Source organism: Triturus cristatus, chromosome 6, assembly GCF_964204655.1.
Source record: "Triturus cristatus chromosome 6, aTriCri1.1, whole genome shotgun sequence".
NCBI classification, from domain to species: domain Eukaryota; kingdom Metazoa; phylum Chordata; class Amphibia; order Caudata; family Salamandridae; genus Triturus; species Triturus cristatus.
Window position 1 is genome coordinate 1483014619 of NC_140589.1, and position 25087 is coordinate 1483039705.

General features: G+C 47.3%; 1 protein-coding gene across 1 annotated transcript in view; it reads left to right on the forward strand.

The window, feature by feature from the left end:
- Positions 1-25087, forward strand: part of EML6 (EMAP like 6) — an 884002-nt gene that overhangs the window by 302623 nt on the left and 556292 nt on the right. The window lies entirely within an intron of this gene.

The window sequence follows — 25087 nt, forward strand, 5'->3', positions numbered from 1 at the left end:
AGAGTGGGCTCCTCGAAACATTGTTGCAAGCAAAGTGTGTCTTCTCTGTGCCCGATCTTTCCAAGAATGGCCCCAGTGAAATACGATCTGTGGAATACCTTCAGTTGAATGAGTTGAGAGGGATGGCTGCTTCCCACGGGGACATGAGTGCAGATTGCCAGTCGTCGTCCTCTATTGGACCTATGTCGGCTTGCCATTGTTCGCAAAGGCTCTTAAGTGGGTCAGGCAAATTGTTACTTAACTTGTGGTACGTCAGTGAAATCGCATTACTCTGAAGTGGGTCAGAGAGTAGCCGATCCTCATGGGGGGATAATTCCAGAATGTCCCCAGCCTCAGTGAGCGCAGCAGTAAGAGCATGACGGATTTGTAGGTAGCAAAAGACCTCTCCACTAGCAAGGTCATAAACTTGTATCAATTGTGCAAATGGTACAATTTTGCCCTTTTTCCAAAGGTTGCCAATGGTGGCGATACCGATAGCGTCCCATCTGTCAAACCCTGGTTGATAGCACAGTGTCCCAAGTTTTTAGGTTTACCACAGTGGGGTAGCCTGAGTTAGGGCATCCAGCCTGCCCAGTCTTTTGTTGGCTTGCTTCCAGATGTCAATGGTTTGAGCCATAGGGCCAATATATCGGCCCCTCTTGGCCTTGGGGTACAGAACACCTAGATATCCCTCTCTCCCCATCTGGTATTGATCCAAAAGATAAGCTGTATCGGTCGGGAGTCGGTACATCCAATGGTTCACTACCACTAGCTGTGACGCCCAATTGTAAAGGCGTAAATCCAGCAGAGCGATACCCCCATCGTACCAACTTCGTGTTAATTTATGCAGGGCGATGCAGGGCACCATCCCATCCCACAAAAGGGATCTCACTTCGCTCTCCACATTTCTAAAGTAGGATTCCGGGATTTTATTCGGACAGTTCTGAAGCATATATAAAAACCGAGGGAGCGCAAGCAGGGAGAGGGGTAGAGTCCTCCAGTGTTTGACATCATTCCGCAGCCTGCTCAAGGGCGCTGCTAGATTGTTAGTGTGGCAGATGCTGGGGTCCGGGATGATGTAGATTCCCAGGTAGCGAAACCCTCCCTTCGCCACCTCCACTTCACAACCCAGTGGGTCTGACCCATGCAGAGGAAAGAGCACCGCTTTAGAACAATTAATCAAGTACCTCGAGTATCTCCCAAAGTTTGTGAAAATGTTTAAGATTTTGTGAAGTGAACATAATTCTTTCTTAACAATTAAGTTCAACCTTCTGCACTGAGTGTGACTTCCATGTCAGGCAGAGCACACGGAGGTCATGGCCTTCAGCTAGATTGCTACTTGCTCCATTTTGTCAGATCACCATGTTTCCAGTCCTGCACTTTTGTGTAATATATATCATTGTTAGCAAGCGTGTCAGCCACTTGGCTCACCTGAAGGAACTTATGCATAGAACTCCCAGGGAACAGAGGGTGGTCAATTGAAAGTCTGGGGCTGGAGTCATGTGTACCCTAGACATCTTAGTCGCATTAGCAATATACACTTATGTGGAATAATTGGCAAAAGTTCATATTAATAGATTCCTGCAGCCCGGATAACTTGGAATGAAAAGTACATTTTTTAAATTGAAACCAGTCATGCCCTATCATTTTCTTCACATTGCATAGCTACAAGAGCAACCAACATCTAAATCAAAAAGAAAAGAAAAAATTAACAGAATGCTCTTAAAACCAGTGTTTTCTAAGCTCACCCAACATCCAAGGTAAATGCAGTAGAACCACACTGGCATTTTAATAATGTTCTTCTGAATTTATAGAATACAGTAAAACTTTACCCCAGCAAATATGAAAGTCCCAGAAATACTAGTGACAACAAGCTGCAGGTGTGCTACCCAACTATTAAGCTGTATCCTCAGAGTGTTCCAGTTGAGTCTTGAATGCAGTCTCTGACTCCTGCCCTTGTCTTGGGTGGCCTATAAGCCACATCAAGATTCATTTTAGAAAATGTCCCTACCTTGCATAAATGGTATCTGAGTAGGTGTAGATAACATACCACCATAGTTAAACCGTTTACTTTGCAAAAGCCTGCTGTAAATCTCCAATGTTTTCTTTGTATAAACAGTGGTGGTACAGCTATTGCTATGTTTAATACATCTTGTTGCTTTAAAGTCAATGCTCATAAGTTATCATATAGAACTAAGCTTTCCAGGAATTACAACATGATTGAAATGGCTTCACCTATGTAAGACTAAAGACACTCTGGTGGCATCTGCACCTCTGCAACTCCTGCACTCTTACGCCCTCTGGAATACTGTGGGCAGACCGACCTTTACATCCCTTAAAAGACCGTAGGAAACATCATTTGGGGTTTTACTTCAGTATGCGCTTTCTCAAATCGACCGCGGGATCATGCTGATATGAGCGTGTCCTCTGATGTGCTTACTGGTATTGAGCCCCCCTCTACATGCTAATGTATGCAGCATGCTATTATGAAGAGTGTTAAGTAACTATCACTAAATGAACACCAATACACATATGTTTCCATCTGTGCCAAAAAGTATAATTTTGTTATTTTAGAACAAAGTGTTTTCATAGTGAAAGTGGAGTGAGGTCTCCTGAGGGGCAGTAGAGTGAGTGAATTCTAGAGGGTGAATCTGTCCTCTCATGTCACAGAGCAGGATCCCACATAGGCTTATCCAGACTACAAAGTCTATTTTGTGGGTTTTCTTGTGCTGCTCTGGGTAGTACCTGTTATCTTATGAATTAAAGACCCAGGGCACCATCAACATGAAACAGAATCTATTCATTTTGAAGGGTAATGTTTACCTGTAAGTTTGATGTCCGAGTCATCACTAGTCTTGAGGTTAGTTAAGAGTCACTTACAGTTCCTATCGTCTCTGCCATTGCTCTTTCTCCAGGAGAGAGTCGTGCTTCTTTCACACTTTGTATATTAATATCAATAAAAAGTTTACTGCCCTTTAATCAAACGGAGTCACCACTGTATGTTCTGATATAAATTGTCTGAGCTGTGATTCTGTGAGAGGATGCTAATAGTTATGGTAACCACCCACATACGTGTGAACTACTGACAATTGTGCGTACCACTTTCTCCAGTCTCCTTTAATATTGAACCCCCACATTTCCCTACAAGCGGTCTGTGGTATTTGTTTGCAAAATACTAACCATCACCTTTTCTTTCCGTTTGTGACAAGATGGACCTTACTTCCCAGTTGCCCTGCGTCCACTTCACATCCTTCTTGAGCATTTGCTATTGCTTTCTACACTTCCTTCAGAATAACGTCAAATCAGCTTTGGACTGGGGCAGACAATAGGTCCAGGCACCAAAATAAAGGTTGCCACCATTAGCAAATTAGGTAACTAAAAAAAGTCTCCCACATTTACAAATTGGGGCAGTTTGCACTTTTAAACACACACTGTATGGGTGCTAAGCAACGTATCGGAGATGTTGTGCTTACTGCAAGCATGGTTTGCGGTGATATCAGGGAAATCAATATTAAAAAACCAGACCATAAAACTAGCCCACAAACATCCAAAAAAAGGCACATTCACTGACTTGTCAGACTAGCACTTGTGGCACTGCCAGGTTGCCCTACCGGCCAGTCCGATGTTGGGCCCATTCTTTGCTGGTGTAACTTGTGATTTAACTGTAGTGTTGGGTCAGTCATGAATAAGTTAAGCCTCTGAGTTGTTCCTTAAGCTAAAGGTACCTTTAAAGTCTCCTACATTTTGAGTTGTCTTCTCCATAAACTAAACGACATAAGGCTTAGCTGCATAGTAACCAGCAGGGCCCGCTAGGAGAAGAAAGAATTCAGCTCAGCAGCAGGTGATTAACACATTGCGATACAAAATGTGAACTTTCAATTTTGTAGCCTGTTATCTTGAAGACTCATTTCACAAAATGAGTGTTCTGACACTTGACCACTGCGTCTCTCCTGCATATGGTTAACCCTCATGTAGGCAAGATGCCGCATTTTAGGGTCTGCAAACTTCTTTTTACTTATTTTACTACACCAATCGGCCATACCGTTAGCCCCAGAGGTTTGTGGATCTCCACATTTCCCGTAACATTTGCAGCAGGTTAGGGAAGGGATATGGCGCAGTATGAAATGTGTTATCAGATGATAGCAATAAGTCTCTCAATGTAAACATTAGATAGTCCTGCGTTATCATGCAAATTATACCAGCGGTGGTTGGAGAGATGGCAGTAGGTAGTCCCACGGTGCTATGTCTTTGAGAAGAGTGTGACTAAAAGAAAGCACCACCCTCCAGAACTGCATGACCCTTGAAAAAGCAGAAAAGGGGAAAATCCTCAAAATAGAAATTCAAGACAGGTGAGAGCCGTATGCCTCACGAGTATGCATGGTGTGCATGCATAGAAAGGCAGGGATACATTCGTTAGGCCCTGACGAAGGCCCCAGACCCGAACGGACTCATAGCGTGGGCCGAAACATGTTAGCACCATTGTTTGAGGTTTAATTAAACAATATGTTTGAGGTTTAATTAAACAATTGTATCCAATAAAAAAAACCTCAACAAACGTTTTATCCATACCCCATGTGCCCTATGAATAGAGGAAACCTTTGGGTATACCTGTAGGTATTTTTAATTGTATACCTTTCATCTGAATTTCTGCTTATCCGGTTTAATTTCATTTAAAAACTCCCATTCTATCTTTGGTTGAGTCCGCCCTGGTGGTGCTATCCTACCAGGGTTTGGATAGGCGCTGATGATGAAGCATGTCACGATAAGTGAGTGAGGCGTCTATTCTAATATCTTTGGATACCCCAGAGGTGCGAGGATGGACCTCCTTCAAACAGGGCACAATTTCCTTCCCCCCAATTCATTTGAACATTCCAGTTGTTCTTGTGTATGAAAACAAATGATACCAGTTTGCCACTTGTTATTGGTAAGAAAAGCTTGGGTGTGATTAATGTGCAACTGGATCTCTTGTAATGTCTACTTATCAGAAATGAAATGTAATATTATGTTATCATGGTGCTGTGGTACCTCTGTACATTAAAGGGGACTTACCACGTTTACAACTAGAGTATAAAATACATGCTATGAACATATGAAACAGGGCTGCAGTTTTGTACGCCTTATGTCCTGTTTTCTGTTTTAAGACACATATCTAAGATACCATTTTCATTGGAAGGAGTTTGCAATTGTAGCATGCAATGAAATTAATTTCTAGAAATTATTAACAATTTGGAGACAATATTACACGTGAATGTTAATATAAAAATTAAGCTGAAAACTGCCTCACAATGGTCTTATGAGTATTTTCCGATTCTGGAGTTCATCTAGTTTTTTAATTAAAAATAGTTTGCTTTGGTACTCATGATCCATTTTAATTATTAGCTAGTCAGCGCCTAAAGAATAGTGGTATGTGCTCTGTGGACAATATTGTAAACCCTGGCTCATTTATTAGATTTAAGGGCATATGCATCAACAATGCCATTTGCGATTCCTTATTAGCGAAAAATAAGGATTCGCTAATAAGGAATAGCAAAAGGCTATGCATGTAGGAATTGCTATTCAAATAGCGATTCCTTAACTTTCCTTAATTGCGACTAGCAAATAGCGAGTAGCAATTAAGGAATGCCGTCCCAATCATTCCTATGGGCCTCCAGGCCCATAGGAATGAATTGGAGATTGCATGAGCAAATTGCGAGTACCAGTAGGTTCTCGCAAATTGCTCATGCAATTTCAAGGGTGCAAGGGTGTCAAAATGACACCCTATAGCACCCCTGAAATTGACATGTGCACATATGTTGCACACACACATGCTCGAAGGGCATGTGTGTGCGCAACATGAAACTTTGAAAAATGCACAAAAGTGCATTTTTCAAAGTTTTAGCAAATTACCATGCAGTTCATCTTCATGGTAATTTGCTCCCCCTATTAGCGAAATCGCTAATTTTTTAACTTTGATGCATTGCATTTAAGGAATCTCACTTTGGGATTCCTTAAATGCAATCGCTATTTAAGGAATCGCTATTTAAGGAATCCCTATTTAAAGAATCGCTATTTAAGGATTCCTTAAATAGCGATTTTTGCTTTTGGGTTGATGCATTGGGATTGGGTATTTTTAACTCGCTAACGGGAGTTATTAACGAATCGGTATTTTACCGACGGATGTTTGGCTTGATGCATGAGGCTGATAGATATTATTTAATTTTGAACCTTTTCTTCATAAGCGCAAGACCCATGGGAATGTAGTGATGTATCACTTTCTTGGCTACATTAATGAAATACAGTTGCAGAGTGATACCAATGCAGACTCTTTCCGCCATAAAGCTGCAACTTGTTGAGTGTGGGTCGTAAATGTAACCAAGGCCGGCTTTAGGGCAGTGCGACTGGTGCGGCTGCACTAGGCGCTGACCTGTGGAGGGGGACGCTGACCTCAGGGGGATGCTGTGTATAGTAATAACTTATGATTGTAGAGATGAGGGGTACTTTTGCCTGGTGGTAGTGCGAGAATCTGAGGAGGCGGTCATGGGATGAGGGGGCGCCAAAAATGATTGTCGCACCGGGCGCCACCAGCGCTAAAGCCAGTCCTGAAAGGAATTATTCTTCAGCGTCGGTATCATAAATAAATACGGGTGCTCAAATTATTTCCATTGTGAGGCTTCAGTGGATTCCCAGCCTGATGACGGGGTATATATAATGCAAGGATGTGAATCTATGATAGGCACCAAAGCTTGAGAATGAGAACTGTAGTTGAAGGGAAGTGACTTTAAGAACACAGATGCTATTTTGTGGTGATAATTGGGTATCCTACAGTGCCTGGTGGGGAAACAGTTTCAGGAATGGCACTATTAAAGGGCTCTTGAGAATGCACATCGGAGGAGGACACTTTCGAAAGAAAGATGGTTCACTGTATTATTTGCAGGATTGCTAAAATTCTGGAATGAGGCTCTAATAAAAGAGGTGCTATTTACATTTGCTGTTCACACTAATCTTGGATATCAAGGACCATTTTCACTGAGCAATCAATCACACGATGTTATGCAATAATGCACATGATTTTACTAGGCACCCAGGTGTCCGATGGAATAACCGCCCAAGCTTCAGTTTTTCCACCGAAGGCTGGCCATGTGAAGTATGTCAATCATGCTATTGATAACATTGGAATACAGCTTTGAAAGACAAACTAAATTACAGGTCACCATCCTGTTATGTTTTTTTCTCACTCAATTTGGTATCCGTTATTTTTTTCCTACCTTATGTAATTCATCATGTTGCTAGAAAAAAATATTCTGCTGCGCTCTGCTGCTTCTAAACTATTTTACATATAATTTTTCATACTTCAAGTCCATGAATGCCTGCATGGATATGCAAAACCCTGCACAGAGTTTCATTGCATTAGAAATCTCCCGTGGGAAGAGCCCGTGACGCAGATAGCAATGCGCAGTGCAGTATTTGTTTCCATTATAATGAACAGCATTTGGGCGCCGTAATTTATTTATGAAGGCCATGTGCCCGCTGCGCCGCCTGCGGAGAGGCCAACTCGCGCGCGCCTGCAGGTGGGCCGGAAGAGCACGGGGGAGGAGTCTAAACAACTCCGTTGAGTGAATGGCGGGCGGAAGGCTCTCATTAGGGCTGCATTACATCTGCACCACAGAATAGCTAACTACGACGCCATCTGTTAAATGGTGAGGGGCATGACACGAGAACAGTTTAGCAACATTTACGCAAGAAAGGCTGAGAGAGTGTTTGTTGGGTGTTGCTATTTTCAGGCAGGGGAAGCCTCTACAGCATGCATCGCAATATTTTACTCTCAAATGAGTCGAAAATATAAATCAAGCATATAGCGCAGTCAGTTGCTTTACTAAGACATTCCGCTGGATAAAACCTTAAATTATATTTTGAAAAACAAATGGGATGGAGAAAATGGATACAAATCCACTGCCAGGTATTAGCAGGGTTAAAAATAGTTTTTCTAGTCCTAATGTTTACTGCATGTGTTCAGAGACGTTTTAAGGCATGGGCAAAGTGGGCTCTGGCCCAGGGCCCCAGCCTTTCAGGGGGGGGCCCCTGATAGAGCCAGCTATGTTCTGCAGAGAGTCTTGCCCTGATGACCTTGAATAATTTTTTGACAGATTGTTGTAAATAGCGTTGTTTTTATCATTTATTTTTAATGTGTTTCTTTATGTTTCACGCAACATTCATATAAAAAGTTTATTTTATATCAATACAGGACCTCACATAGGAAAAAAGAGGTGTGACAGATTATTTGCAGTACTATTAGTGAACTGCCACTGTGCTACAATATTAAAAACACACATCACTATCCAAGAACAGCAGATGTACACACATTTACAATTTGACCAAAGAGGGCAGGAAAGAGCTGAAACTTGATAATAAAATCAAAGCTGTTCCAAACAGGGGCCCCCAAAATACATTTGGCCCAGGGCCCCCAAAATTCTTAAAATGTCCCTGCATGTGTTGCATGAAACCTTTTCGCATCAATCCTCTGCCAAGCACCCCGTTTCAACTAAGACCTGTGCGGTCCTTCTCACCACACTGAAGTCTGACATTTTCGAAACACGAAGCCTCTGGGTCTGATTGGCAGGAAAAGTGGTAATGTGGAGCCCCGTACAGCACTGCATCTGCAATCGCCTACATGAAGATGACCTTCAGGCCTTTTAGTAGCCAACATTCTTGGCATTTGTAGTGCAGGTCCCTTAAATACAATACAGTACATTTACATAGTCACAAAAAATTGGCAATCACCAGGCAGATCAAAAGTGGCGCAGCTGCTTGTGCAAGGCAATCCTACATGAGGCCAAACCATGCCTCCGATGAACCCTACATCTCACTGTGTTTGTGCTTGCATCCCTGTGCTTCATCAATGAGACCCTCTAACAATATGTATATGTTTATCCCTCTGATCTACTCCACAAAAGAAGGTGCCTCCTCCACATGCCAATTCTGGTTATGCTGTGCCAGGGCCGGACCCAATCTGAGAAGGGTCATAGTGTACTTGTTAGTAGCCAAGTCTTCTAATGTGAAACAACACCAGTTGTAAGGTAAGAAGGAACAGCCAGCCTAAGATCTCTAATAGTTTCCCTGCTGCGTGGCACCAAAACACCTGAACTATAGTGTACCCTGATACAGTATTCACAAAGTCACCATCCGTTGTCTGGAAACGCAGGCACAATAGAGAGGAATTCCAGGGACGGCTCCTCCGCTACGACGGAGGAGCGTCTCCCCACTGCCCCAGAGGCAAACAAAAATAAAATAATCTTAATGCAGATCATTTTATTTTTCGTCCTGCTGCTGAGTCTTGGGGGGCGGGGACACAGCACTGTAGCAGGGGGCGACGGAGTGGTGGACTCTGCTGTCAGTGCGCATGAGGGTTTGGCTGGCCGTCCCAGGCCGAAAAAATCCTCACTTGCACTGACATCTCTCCAACCCAGCTAAGTTGCTGAGTGGAGAGATCAGCAGGCCCAGGCTCCAAGCTCCCAATGGAGCGCAAAACCAGGGCGCTCCACCCAGTCCCAACGCTGCTCTTATGGTGAGAGCAGCCTCGGGATTGACCGCAGGGGAAGCTGGAAGCTTCAGCCTGTGCCAAGAGTAGTAGCCCGGGGAGCAGCACGGCAAGCAGAAGAGTGGCAGGTAAGGTTTCTTTTTAAAAATTATTTTAGCTCCTTCCCGCTGCCTTTTACCCCTTCGCTCCCCTGCATTTCCTCCCTCCGCGCTGCCCACCCCACCCGACCACATTTATCTTACATCAGCCTCTACTGAGGAATTCCTTTTCAGTAATCACAGTTTTTTTTTGTTTTAAAATTTTTATTGAAAGAAAAAGGCACCTCACATAGACAACATTTTTGCAATCAAGGCGGTTCAGACAGTGATCAAGCTTTAACCTCTCCCTGAGCACCCAGTACAGCAGCCAGATTGTGGTCCCCTTGTACACCCTCCAAACCTACACTGGCATCCTCTCTGGTCCAAGGCGGTGCACAAATATCCCCTCTATAAGAGTTCCACTGACCCCATATCCGAGTCCATTTATTAGGGCACCCCCTAGATTCATAGATTTATTTCTCAGTCACCATGCACCAATCCATATCGTTGGTCCAGTCCACTAGTTTCGGCGGGTTTGGAGCCCTCCAAAGCCTTGTTATGTTACGTTTAGTGACCATGAGCCCATGTGTCACCCACAATTGTTCTGAAGAATTCAAGTCAGTAGGGGCCCAAATATTTAACAGTGCTAACTTTATATTGCAATGAATTTGTTGCCCCAGTGCTTCCTCCATCCGGCCCACCACCCGTTCCCAGTACCTCTAGATCAACTCACACTCCCAGACAATATCTATGAACGTAACTTCCTGCCCACATTGCCTCACACAACTGCCCGCTGAAACATAACCCATGCGAGACAACAGGGGTCCCGACAGGTAGGATCTGTGAAGTAGCCTAAATTGAACCAGTCTAAGTCTGGAGGAAATGGCCACCTCACGGGGGGAAGCCACCGCCGCCCGCCACCCCTCATCATCCAGACCTGCGACGTCATGATCCCACTTAGCCCGCAAGCTGGTCCGCCATGTTGTTAATTCGAGTTGATCTAGGGAGACCTTTCGAGACCCAGATTCCCAAGTATTTGAAACCGTCGGCTGCGGTCGCAAGCCGGCAGCTCTGGGGGAGCGAGGGCTGTGTACCGCTGAGGACATAGAGCAACGACTTGGACCAGTTGATGGTATACTCTGAGAATCTACCAAACACGCAAAATATGTCCAAGACAACATTGAGGGAGGCTGCTGGGGAGGCCAGGTACAGCAGGACATCGTGTGCGTACAGGGAAATGTGGTCTTCCCATCCCAATTCCCAGCGAAGGCCCCGGATAGTGGGGTCCAGACGGACCCAAGATGCCAGGGGCTCTAGGGCCAACGCAAAAAGAAGCGGCGATAAGGGACAATCCTGCCTGGTGCCCCTCCCGAGAGCGAACACTGCGGACTTCCTGTTATTGACAACGACTTGAGTAAGTGGCCGGTAATAAAGAAGCAGCACCCATTCAATGAAGTCAGATCCAAACCCCAACTTATGGAGCACGGCAAACAAATATGACCATTCGATGGTATCAAAAGCGGAGGCGGCGTCCTGGGACACCACAACCGTGTCCTCCTGAATCGTGGACGCTCTACCCATCACCCCGTGAAGCCTGCGCAAATTAAGAGAGGTATTCCTTGCCGGCATGAAACCCGACTGATCCGGATGGACCAGGCGTGGGAGGACCCTGAGTAACCGAGTGGCCAGGACCTTCGCCAGAATCTTCGCCTCACAGTTAAGCAAGGAGATGGGTCTATGCAATGAGCATTTGTTAGGGTTTATTTTGCCTTGGGGATGACAACTATATTGGCCAGCCCCTGATCCTCTGGCACGATACCCCTGTCCTTACTTTCGTGAAACATGGCTGCCAAGTAAGGCACGCTCTTGCTCGCAGCAATCTTGAACATCTCAATGGGAATACCATTGGGACCCGACGCCTTCCCTCCCCGTAGGTCGAGGATGGCCTTCTCGACCTCCTCCACTGAGATCTCACGATCCAAGTCAGAGCGTTCTTCCTCGGTGAGAAGTGGCAGCGAGATATCAAGAAGAAGAGAAGCGGCGTCTTCCTCAGAGTACGTTGTGCAGGACGAATAAAGTGCCTGATAGTGGTGGCCGAACGCATCAGCTATGTCCTGGGGCATAGTGAGAAGCGGAGAGGAGTCAGTCTCCAACTCCACCACAACCCGCTGGGCACCGTCCCTGCGATCTAGCCAGGCCAGCAGTTTGCCGGCTTGGTCGCCCACATCGTAGATCTTACTGCATGTAGCATGGTAGTGTGCCTTAGCGGCCTCTGATGCCAGTTCAGAAAACTCCTTGGTTTTTATGCAAAGTTTCTGACGTGCTGCAGCCAAGTCGCCGGTACGGACTATGCCTTCCAGCTCAAGGATTTCAGCCTCCAAACACTCCTCGTTCCCTACGTTGTCCAGCAATGTAGGACAGGACCACTCCCCGTATGACTACTTTGTAAGCTTCCCACAGCACTGTCGATGAGTCTACCGATCCAAAGGTTTTCCTGGAAATAGAGATCTGTCTCGGTCGGGACCTTGTCTCTGGCGGAGGGATCTACGAGATACCAGAAGTTAATCGGGGCCACGCGGCTTACTGTTGGTTCCCCAACCTCCAGGTGGCATAAAATGGGCGAATGATCCGAGATCCCCCTGGCTAAGTGCTGGATGTCTCTAACCGGGTGGAGATGCTGGGCAAGCGTAAGAACATAATCTATCCGAGACATGCTACGGTGGGGCCCCGACAAGTGTGTGTATTGGAGATCATTCGGATGCAAGCTCCTCCATACGTCAACAAGACCCAGAGCTCCAAGAAAACTATGGATCCGCTGGCGAGAGGGAGGGAGATCCCTCTGGGGCCAACGGTTAAGCGAGTCAGAGACAATGGAGTTAAAGTCGCTCCCAATTAGCAGTCTGCCGTCCAGCAAACCGAGGAGGAGATCACCGAGGCCGATAAAGGCCTGGGTATGCAGACCCGGTGGTACGTAGACCGAAACTAAGTTAAGAGGGCACCCCTCCCATGTCCCGGAAAATTGCCACATATCTACCCAGAGCATCATCGTGGACCGAGGCAATAGTCAGGGGAATCGTCTTTCGGACCAAGATACCCACACCCTGGGAGCCAGAGCCAAATGACGAATGGGCCACCAGTCAGAAACCCCAACGGGATAGGGCCTTGCAGGCATTGCCCAACAAATATGTCTCTTGTAGGAGTACCACGTCCGGAGCTTGCTGCTTCACAAATTGGAGGACCACCCCCCTCTTGATTTTGTCGCCCAGCCCATTAACATTCCACAACATCAATTTAAGCTTCTGTCTGGTCGTCGTACCCATAGACTAACTCTGAAATAGGACAGATATGCGTGGGGGCCCACCGAGAGCGACTCTGGAGGGAGAACCGTCCCAGGTGCCGTGAGCCATGAACAGAATTGGATCTCCAAGTGTAGGAGCACGCACCCGCCCACATGAATGCGCCTATAGATCGTGCCATGCCTACAAAACAAACAACATACAACAAAACAATCCCCCCCAACCCAAAATGCCAGCCCCAAAACCCCCCACCCTGCCTCCCTGCTTGGCGATGTAAGAACCCCCGCCCACCCAAACTAGCAGAGTGCCTATCGCCCACCCCTGCCAAACTTTTGGGAGCGCATGCCAACTGAGCCCCCGTCTTAAACAACCAAAGCCTGGTGCATACATATGGTGAAGAATAAAGACATTTAAAAGCAGCAACTGAACCCCCCCCCCCCCCCCCCCCCGAAGCATAATATGGACACCCCCATGGACCAGGAATCAATGAAGAAGAGTCACAAAACGTACATAACGGAAGATGCCCCCACCAGGCCCAGCCTCAAACCGAAGGCCTGGATAACTTCACAGGAGGAGAGGGCAAATGTACAGTCAGTCCCCAGAAACAGGAGCAACCCTGGGGAAACAGGGGAAACCCACATACAGACCGGTCACTCCGGCCCACTAGTTGCCGCCCCTTGCTCTGCAGGTGGGGTATGTCTGCCAGGTGATTTTGCGCCCTCTTCCGGTCTTGCTCTCCGCACACGATTACCCCTCAGGCCAGCTGTCCGCCAGCCATCGAGCCAATCCCAGGCCTGGCGGAGAAGAGCATAGCATACTGACGCTGTGCCTTGAGGGTGAAATCCAGGAAGAAGGTGATGCGGCTGTTCTGAAATGCCACTGGCACCGATGACTGGGCACATTGCAGGATGACATCGTGGTCACGAAAGTTGAAAATCCTGGCCAGCAAGGGCCGCGCGGGGGCCCAGGACCTCGGCCGGCAGCCCGGCATGCGGTGGACCTTTTCTACGGAGAAGAAATTTGAAAGACACGTCGGCTTCAGGTAGGTCGTGATCAGGTCCTCCACAAATAGATCCGCTGCTGGCCCCTCTACCCGCTCTGGCACCCCAAGTATGTAAACATTATTGCGCCGGGAGCATCCCTCGTAGTCATCCAGCAGAGCCTCCAGCTTTGCGGCGTGGGCCTGCATGGCTTTCATCTTACCCTGCAGGTCAGAGGTGTCTTTAATCAGGGAGCTCGTTTTACCTCAACGTCTTTCAGCCGAGAGTTCATCGCACGCATATCCGCCCGTATAAGGGACACCTCTGATGAAACCACATCGATGCGTGATTCCGGAAACGTACGCACCGTCGTTATGGCCTCCATTATGTCTTGCAGTGTAGGTTCCTTCTTTTTCCTGCCTGCTTTCTGCTTCTCTGGCGTAGCGGGACCTTCTTTTGCGCTCGCACCGGGGCTGCTGTCCCGCCCATACTTAGACAACTTGGCCTGTACCGCTGCCGTGGAACTGTGGTTTCCCGCCATCACTCCGGAAACGTGGAGCACAACGTGTGGAGAACAGTGGATCGACCCATGTGGGCAGCGCGGAGCCCGGCCTGTCCTCCGAACCACAGCAAACCAGTCCAGATGAAACATGTATGCCAGGAAGTATCTGTTTGCAGGCACCAGGCAATGTCCAACCAGAGCTTTGGTGTGGCGGTGACCACACGACCCACCTCAGTCCGGGCCCAACACCGGCAGGGCACAACAGTTCAAAGTGGCCCTCGTCGACGAGAGGGCCCAGCACCCTCAACAATTTCTGGCTGCAAGAGGCGGCTGACCCACGGCGCCTACGCCCCGCGGTCCCGCAACCAAGGTGAAAGCTCCACTGGGACTCCACGGACAACAGAGAGTCACAACCAGCCCCCTCCGCGTCCCCAAAGTCAAGCCATGCAGTGGGAACAGCAACTCAGTGAGGGGGGGAGGGGGACCAGCAGTCCAGATGAAAAACCGGGTCACCAGGGCAGAGTAGCTCAGCGGAGGTCAGGCCGTGATGGGCAAAGGCTGAGACGACACCCCGGAACAGATTGTGCCCAGGCGCGGTCCGGGCCAGATGAGGGATGCTGGGATCTGCACTCATCGGTGTCACCAACGGGGGCAGGCAGCCCTCACAACGGCCGGCAGCGGGCAGTCCGTCAATAGGCAATCTCCGCAGTCTATAAGGCACAGGGAGTGCCGCCTCCACCACAAACTCCAGATATGGACTTCTCAACAGGCCCGGTGCACCAGCGGTGATGCGCGGCGTCTGGGCTCAGCAGGCAGTCTGAGACTAGGCTGCAGGCCGCGACGTCACACAGGTTCCATATGCGAGGAGGCAGGTCCACCACAGGCCAGGCCCGCCACCGACCCGATCTCCACCGTTACAGGACGTAGCGGCTCAGGGACGGTTTCATCGGATCCCGGGGGTCTTCTGCTGCACTCCAGTGGCTCACAGCACCAGCCTACGGATCAGCGTATCGCGGATATGCTAGACAATCGGCGCGCTCAGACGGAGCCGCCTCAGAAAGCAGCCATTACCTCCGGCAGTTGGCCACGCCCCTTCAGTGATCACAGTTTTTTCGAAGTAAAATACACAGTGTACAGCTAGTTTAATTGTATTAGCCTATATCGGGCTGAAATAGCTATCTCCCAGGGAAGATAAGTGTCCACCACTCCTCTTCCAGTGGCTCAACATTTGCTTCCCAAGCGGGCTAGAGAATGGGTTGTCAGTGACATTAATTACTTGGGATCAGAACAATTGTGTTATTTTTTTACCCTCTGCAAAGAGTGTTGTTTGACATGTAGAGTCTTTGAGTTTGGAGATGCCCATTATTGGACTTGGCCCTCTCTAGAGGGTCACTCCCCAACCTTTTGCCTTCTCCACGAATTTGTGTTTGCTGGCTGTAGGACTCTGTGCACGTACCACTGCTTACCAGTGCTAAAGTGCCTTTACTTACTCCCTAAATCATGGTAAAATTGACTTACACCTGATTGGCATATTTAAATTACTTATACGGCAAACTAAAGTGGTATACCATATACACAAGGCTGGAAAATTAATTGCTACTAGTGGGCCTGCAGCATTTGTTGTGCCACCCACTTAAGCATCCCCTTCAACATATCTCAAGCCTGTCATTGCAGTCTGTGTGCAGTTTTTTTACTTACAAATCAATTTGGCAAAATAAACCTTTTGCAAAGCCCATAATTCCCAATTTAATACATATAAGTCACCACTAGGGTAGGCCCTAAACCGCTCATAGGACAGGGTAGCGTGTATTTAGAATGTTGGACATGTACTTTTAAGTTTTATATGTCCTGGTAGTGAAAAACTCTTAAATTTAATTTTCACTATGCAAATGGTCCAAATCTCTGTTTGTAACTATAAAAAAATTTTGTCCTGGCACAGAATGACCAAAATTTCATTTTGCCTAGATACCAATAGTTCTCACACCATTTTTGCATGTGCAAGCAAAGATCTCAATTATGGTGGGAATTCCACCTACTGTATAAAAATTGCTTAATGTCAATATTAACGGAAGATGTTACACATTTTAACAATGTGAGCCACATGTATAATCTACTTATGGATTTGCCAGAATTATGGCTTTGACCAGCCTTGTGCTAGGGTCGTCTTCTCCTGAACTGACAATGTACCCTATCCCCAAAAGCACAATGCACACACCACTTTGATGGTTGGATTGCTGTGCCCGAAGTGATGCCTGCCTCTCTCCCTGTAGCCATGTTTTCAAGCATGGCCTGGCCAACCAAAAACTACAACATTAAATACACTTCAGATGTGTGCCCCTGTTACTGAATATCGTCTCCCTCCTCCTGTGTGGGCTGCAAGATGTTAGTGCATATAGACAATGATTGGGGAATATGGGGAGCAGCACAACCCCACAACAAATTCAGCCCCCGCACATACGTTATACACTGTTGAGTCCCTACTGCCCCCTGTTGTTATTATTGTGAACTAACAACTTTTTTGTGACATGTAACCACCCCCGAAACCGCACCCCTCTTAAACAGGCCTCGTGTGCAACCCGCATGGCGACCCGCCTCACGGCTGTTTCCCATATCACCGCCTGGTTAGCTTTCTTTCCAACAGTAAAAGCTGGCCTCCATGCCCCATAATCACACTCAATGCCCGGCAATAACAGCCCCGTACAGGGACCAACTGTCCTCCCTTTTTGTAACGGGCCCTTAGGCCAGGCCCTGGCTGTCCGAAATACTGTCCAGTACCCTCTGGCAGTCCATGGAAACGGGCATGTTAGATTAATCCCCTTGTTAAGTATGCCCCCTTGGCCACAGAATCAATTACAATGCCCATACTGGGTCCAGCTGCTTTCCTTGTTACCAAAAGTACTCTGAGTGTGCCCCTGAGCTCCAAGCACTGTCCAGCTTCCTCTGGCAGTCTGCAGAACCGGGCTTATCTCTAATCCCTATACGTACACAGGAGCTCCATGGTCACAGACTCAATGTCATACCCCAGGAATGACTGTGCTGTGCTGATCAGGCTGTCTTCTATGCTGTCAACTGTTCCACAGGTTCACCCATGACCTCCCAGAACTGTCCAGCCTCCTCTGGCAGTCCGCGTAACTGGCTTGTCAGCTCTAATTACCATCAGCAAACCATGCCTCCATGGCCACAGTATCAATGTTGATGCCCCTGGGTGCCAGTGCCGTTCTGGACCACATGCCTTATATGTTGCCAATGGTACCCCAAAGGTCAACTCTGAACTCCTCCAGCATATTCCAGTGCTGTTCTGGGCCGCCACGTGTCTTCTATGGTGCCAATGGTACCCCAAAGGTCAACTCTGAGCTCCTCGAGCATGTGCTAGTGACGTTCTGGGCCACCTGTCTTCTATGTTGCCAATGGTACCCCAAAGATCAACTCTGAGCTCCTCGAGCATTTGTGCTATAGCTCCCTCTAAATTGCTTCACCATTATCCTTATACCCTCATGCCTACATTTAAGAACCGTACCATATCCTTCTAACTGTACCATTCCCCAAATGCTGCTTTCCGAGTCGATTTCTGCTAGGGGCAGTACTGTCCCCCTTTGCCTGCTTCACCGCCGAAGCTGTACGGGGCCTTCATGGGGCAGTGATCTTGTGATCCCCATTGCTTTCCAGCCTGGCCGTACTGGGTCCAGCCTTCTCTTCACCACGGGGTAATGGAGCCGTACGGTGCTCTCCCGTGTCTGGAAAGCTGCTGAAGTGATCCTGCTCCAAATATATGGTCCGGTGTGCTGGTCACTGCATGTATCCCGATCTGGCCCTTTCCCCGCATACCGTTCTGAAGAACATAACCCCCTCCCTAAATACCTTAAACATCCCCTGCACGCTCGCACTCATTTTACACCTATTTCCTTTTCCCTATGCCTTCCTGGGTTTGTGCTGCTCCCTAACTATCCTATTGTACCCAGACCTACTCCTACATAACTCAACCATCAAAATGGGCATCTAGGTAAGTGCCCCAGATGTGGACGTGGAAATGATACTCTGCTCTGAGTAAAGGCTAAGGAGCTGCCCCCCTTATATGATAGGATATAATGCCCTGAGTAAGGAGATATGCGCAAATTGCCGACACGTCACTGTGGCCGCAACTCTGCCATCAAGGAAATTAAAGAACGGGCAGAGCACCTTCTGCCCCCCACCCCGAAAAGCCCCACCCTCCGCTTGCTCTAACTCACTAAATTTAAATCTCAAAGGGGGGGGGGGACAGCATGACACATGCTGCTCCCCTTCTAACCCTCGCACGGGAAATTTTCCCTCCTCACCCCCCAGGGGCGGCCTTAGGCATGTGCAAGCTGTGCACCTGCACAGGGCCGCCAAACCCCAGGGGCCGCCACGAGGAATCGGATACAATCAGTGGTCGAAGTGGGCGGGAACGGCAGGGCACGGCGTGCCCCTACTTCTTTAATTCTATAGATTCCGTGCCACTACTTTTTTATTTGGAACATGCGTCCCTGGACGTAAGAAATATCCAAGCACTGCAGAGAAGACTGGCATTAGTGGCTGTTTGGGGACGGGCGGGGAGCAGAGAAGGAAAAGATCTCCGTCTCTTGCTTCCTGCCCAGACAAGACAAGGAAGGTGTCCGCTTCTGCTCTGCCGTTGGTAGCTGCCCCCCCCTCTCTTTCTTACTCTTATTCCCTTTTTGTCTGTCTAACTCCTCCTCACTTACCGAAAACCGTGACTCAAGAAATGGTTCTCACCCTCTCTTTCTTCCTGTCGTTCATTTGTTCCCCTGTGAAATGGATGCAAAAAAGAAAAACACTTTTGCTGGAAATGCCGTGTTGACATTTTTCTATTCCAAAGTACAGCCACGGAAATAAAAGGTTCAAAATATGAAAAATCAATAAATAAAGCAAGACAGAATGTTCTTAAAGTGCCCAGATCGGTTTTATTCAAACCCTAAAAACATTAGCGTCACTTTACTCAGTTTGCCAGTGAAGCGCTGTTTTCCCCCGGTGGGGAAGTGCGCCAAACCTGGAGGTACTGCGATACCTGGTTGATGGGTGGATTGGAAAACAAAATGTCTACGGCGGCTTTGTGTTCACGAATGTGGTCTTTTGAAACCATATAAGCAGTGGACATTGAAATGGGTCCTTTCTGGGCCCTGTAGTTTTCAGGCAGAAGCACTCACTGATTTCTGAATAGTGAGTGTAAAAGTGTTAAGTTCACCATGTTGTTCCTGCTTACATTTCACAAGCTTTATTTAATCTTTCATTCCCAATGAGTGTTTGCTTTTTCCAGGATGTTGTTACTTTTTCCTTTAGGGATCATATTGCTCTTGCCAGTGCTTAATTTGAATTGAGTCGCATCCAGTTGTTTATAGCAGGTCAAATTGGATTGTAGTTGAAGGCAATGTGAATTTCTCTCAGTGGGGCAGTATGGTGTTCAGTGAGGGAGCAGATGTAGCACTGGGGGCAGAGCTGCCGAATTTAGAACTGAGGAACCAGGTTCAGCCTTCATGAGCAGTCCCCCAGACCACTCTCCTGAGGGAGCACATTCCCACGCAAGACCCACGCTAGACCTTAGAAGACCCTGCAAATCCGGAAAAGCCCTGGTGTCTTAACACCAGCAAGTGGACCCTAGCAATGGCGTGTGGCGTGTGGGTTCACCTTGAAGGCTTGCCCACCACAATCCATACTGAAGTTCACCTCCAGTCTCGCTGGCAGGCCTAAGAAGTAGCAGACCCTAGAGCAACAGGACCCCTGAGAAGAGCTGGCACTAGGGTGATGCGACCGGTGTGACCGCAACGGGTGCTGACTTTGAGTGGGGGCATTGTATATTATGGTTTCAAAAGCACTTGCTGCCTCCTTCCTGGCCTACAGCAATTTTCGGCAATAATAAAAATGTCATGATAACTCCGGTGAATAAACGTCTTACTAGAGCGAGATCGGAGTTTTGTCTAGTGGAAGTTTTGACTCATGGAAAGATAGCGCAGAGGGTTAATGTGCCTGCTGCTAGGACCATGTACCATGCCCATCACAAAGTGCACATATTGTAAATAGGTTAGTGGGTTACTGCTTTTGACAGTAAGATCCTTTTGCTACTTGCAGTTTATAAGTTAAAATCCTAACAAAGAACAGTGAGCTATTAGCTTTCATCTTAGAGCTGCATACAAACTGCAAGGTATAAACTAGAGCTTTATGTTTTTTTCCCTAAGCCTTTGATTATCCTAATGTTACAAAAAGTGTTCATTTGGATAGAAATCAATAATGATTATTAAAGGGAACCTCCAATCATGGTATTAAGTTTTAAATTCTGAGTTTGTGTTTCTCCAGATCAATCACTATCATACAATACATATTCGTGGCGGCCCCTGGCAGGGATTTGGCGGCCTCCGGCTTCCACTAACTTGCAAACACCCTGACCGTCTTCCCGCACCTGTGTTCCTCGTTCCTGATTCGCGCCTCCCCCGCAACGGTCATGCGGCGCGCTCGTGGATGCCGCCATCTTGCTCTGTCTGTCTGTCTGGTCTTCTATTGTCCGTCCGCGGCTCGGGACGAAGCCTTTTACTGCTGAGCTGCTGGCGTCCACGAGATCTGAGAGCCTCCGCGTCCGGCCGAGCCCTGTCACAAGCTCTTATCAGCCTGAGGGCCGCATACCGGACCACGTCCGTCTGTCTGTCCACTCGGGACAGCGGTGACTGGATGCAGGTGAGACATCTGCCTTCCAGGCGGATGAAGCGGGCAACAGGCATGTGTGTCTCTGAATGCAGGGTTCCTTTACTCCCTGTATTTTTCTGGATGTGTCAGTGCTGTCTGTCATTTTGTCTTTCTTTTTGGGTCAGTAACGCTGCCTATTAGTGTTTCTGTCTCTGTGGGGATCGAAATGCTGGCTGTCATGGTGTTATTTTGTCTGTATTGATGCTACGTCCTCTTCCTGCGCCAGTTTCTGTTTTTCCTTGCATATCCCACCGAGTTTTCCGGTACCCAATCAGCAGAGACTGGTTCTTCTGACACCCCTCTCAGTGTTTGCCTCTGATCCTGATGAGGATAATGCAGTTTCTTCTGGTGTTTAGCTGGGGTGTCTAATACCGCCACAGGTGGTCCTCCGGGGAATCAGCTGCTGCATCTCCTGGCGTCTGCACCTCCGGTGTCAGAAAGCCTACTCTACTGTCTAGCATCAGTAATGCTGTGTTTTAGTGTCTGAAACCCTGTCGCCCCTTAGGGACCGTGTTAGTGATTGCTTTTGGTGTGTCCCACTGCTTGTCTCTACAGTCTCTTAGTTGAACCTAGACACCAGTGTCTCGATTATTGCGGCACCAGAGTCAGTATACGCTGCCTCTGGCGCCCCTGCTTGGCTAGTTGTTTCTACGCTGCCTCTGGCGCCCCTGCTTGGCTAGTTGTTTCTGAGATGATTTACATTAAAATCTCCTGCATCTCATGGCGTCCTCAGTACCTCCAAGTTGATCTTTTAAGTTTCAGTCACTTTCTCCCCAGTTGTCTTTGTTCGTTATTGGTAATGCTCTTCTTTTAATTATTGTTCATTTCCCAGTGTTTGTCTTCGGTTTTGACAGTGTCACTCCTGGTGTCTGTCTCAGTACCGCTGTCTCTTTGGTAGTAGCAATACTGTCACTTTAGGGTTTGTTTCTAAAGTCAGTGCGCTTTTATTGGTTTGGGTGCTTTGCTGCTGTTTCTCATTTTTACTCGGCTTTCCCTCAATGTCCCTCTCATTAGTATCAGTCTCCCACTTTCGCCTACGGTGTCCCTCTTTTAGTGTCTGTGTCTTGTTTCAGTGCTGAGTCGCGACCACCCCCGCCCCCAACGATTTATTTTTATGCCAGCGATGTGGTCTCCTATAATGTATTTGGTATCAATGCCATTGGCTCTCTGGCGGTCTCCCTCTCGTGTCAGTAATGCTGTCACTTCCGATGTTGCCGTATCTGTTCAGCTAAGTCTGTCTTTAACCATGGCAAACTTTTGTGCGCCATTGATTCTCTCTATTTCCATGCGTATGATTGCTGTTGTACCTGCCAAGTGGAAAGCACAGTGTGATGTGTGATGCCCTCAAGGGGGTTGTGAGTTTTTTTAAGCCAGTAGTACTTCGCGTTTTGGAAGTTGTAGTTTAATTATCACGATAAGTATGCGCTTAAAATTTCAGTATGTGGTGTGTCAGTGATGACTTACTCTGCATCGTGCTTATGTCTGTGGTCCAGTTATCAGACTGTTGCTGTGCCTGTCTCTCAAACTGATGTGACAGCGATGTTGTCTCTTCCTCTGTTTCTTTTTCTTCAGCTTGGTGTACCTCTTTTCTCTGTTCAATGTTTGGGCTTGTGCATCACTCATTGATGGTGTGTTTCTCAATGTGGTTGTTTGATGTAACTGACAGTTGGGCTCTCTTTGTGTGGTCTTTCATGGAATCTGCCTTTGGTGTTAGTAAATATCGTCTTTCAGTGTTTTTTATGTGTTATTTGTACAGCACAAATATAGCCGATCAGGAAGGTATATATAAGATCAATGGGTAAATTTCAGTCGAAAAGTGATTGCAGGGGCACTTGTGTTCTGAGAGCAGAATTGGTCTTGTCAGCCCGATGGTTACGGGTATGCTGTTTCAGATTCTTGCTGCATGGACAGAGCAGGCTTGTTGTCTTGGTTTTTGCATTTCTTCATTTCCCATCTGAATGTGTTCCTTCCGGTTGGTGGTTTGTAGAGAGTCAACAGACCTGGTGAGCTTGTCAGCCAGATAGGCAGGCGTGGTGGTTGTTTGGTGAATTTTAGGGTTCAAAATCTTCTCTCAAGGCCAGTGTGTCACTGATTTTGGTTTTTAATTTCTTGCACGGGTGAGAGAGGTGCCATTTCTTCTCTCATATGTCACTGAAACCACTATGTGAGTTAAGCTGGCCTTCCCTTTGGATGGGATCATTGTGTATTACATCATCAGTTTTTGCTAGGGTCTCTTTATTGTCAATAATGCTGTCTCCTGGTGTTTGCCCCAGAGTTCACTGATAGTATTTCTAACGGATGCTTCTTCTGCATGTTTCTTGTATATAGAAATAATCTCAGGTGTCAAATTGGATCAATAAACTTTTAAGCCCTGCTTTCCTGGGACCAGATTTGCTACTACAGATGCACCACATTGGCACTGCCCACAACTCTGATGACATTCCCTTTTTCATATCTGTCCTAGAAGCTCAGTGGTTAGGAAGTATAGTTGAATATACTGCCTTTTGTTACCCCCCGCCCCCTCTGTACTTCTACAGTAGCAGCGCTAACAGTTCTGTGGTCTGGGCTAAAACCACGTTTGAGTTGCATGCAACAAATGGCAGTATCCGTCTTAGCAACAGCTTTGCAGTAATATTGCAGCTTCTGAAACCCTTTCCCGATCAAGTGTGCTTTCCTACTGTTGCTACACTGCTTCATCTGAACTCCAGACTAATTCAAGCAATTGGCACTTGCGGGCTAGTTCTTATGCAGGTTATAGGTGTATGTACCGATGGTAAGCCAAAGGCCCTTCTTAAGGTGTGCCACTTCAAAAAAATATAGTTCCTAACACTCTAAAGCATATCAAGCATTCTTTGCAAGAACGGAGCTGGGCAGTATCAGATGTTCAAAGGGGTCACGGATTAGAGAGAGTCGGTGGAGTCTACCTGATTGGAGTATTGTTTCTTATAGCCGGCTCTTGTTCCAACACAAAAGGAAAGTTGCAGGTGGCTACAGGGCATGTGAATTTGAGGGTTTGCAGTGCAAGTAATTCCACTTAGGGCTAAGCTATCGGGGACAAATCTAGAAACAAAGATGTCCAGCCTGATTGTCATATAGGATCAGTTCTTTTTTTCTTGCAGAGGTTTGTCCTGGTAAGAAGTAAATCTGGATCTCTCCAGCCCTATGTCAAAGACTGGACGCAGTGAATGTCTGTCCAGTTTCTCTCTTAATTTCTTGAGGATAAGGCGACTCCTCCCAGTATCCACAATATAGCTTTGCACAGTGTAACATGTTAAAGTAATCACATGCTCTCCTTAAGAGGGTCCCAGTTAAGATGAAAAAACACAAAGGTCAATAAAGTGGCAATTTGATAATTCTTGAGTGAAGATGGAGATATTGTTGTAGTAGATAAGTCCGGAACCAAACTTTCCGAAGCACATGGAACAGAGAAGAGCCAGACCAAAGAATCTAATGGAATTCAACTGCATGAAGCAAAAATAAAGAAAACATTGTACAATGAACAGGACGAAAAATAGGGAAAAAATGTGTTTCAACTCATCTTCCTCTTGTGAATGCTTCACAGGAAAGATTTCTGCTTTATCTTGGAATAGGAACCTCTATTCGAGTTCTCTGGACAAACCAATCCCTTGGAAAGGGTAGTTTATAAGCATGGCCTTGCCTCCTTCCTCAAAATTATGACCTTGACTAAACACTCAAATAAGACCAAATTAGAAAGCCTTTGCCGGCTGCTCCACTGCTGCCTGCGCAGACTAAAGCTTTTACCTCCCACAGTACATACACCTTTCTGGCTGAACGCGATCACTGACCGTCAGTACAGCCCAGGCAGTGAAGATGCGCAGTTGCAGGCTGGGTGTAGCGTCCAGCAACACACCGTCCGACTTTGGCAGTAAGTGGCGCCGGGGTGTTTCAATCTCACCAAGGCGGGCGTTGCAGCTGGCAGACGTCGGAAGCTGAGGATAGAGTGATCTGCGCAGACTCAACCTCCTCAAACTGCTTCCCGTGTGCGGCGTGGCGTGTGTCATCAGTCTGCA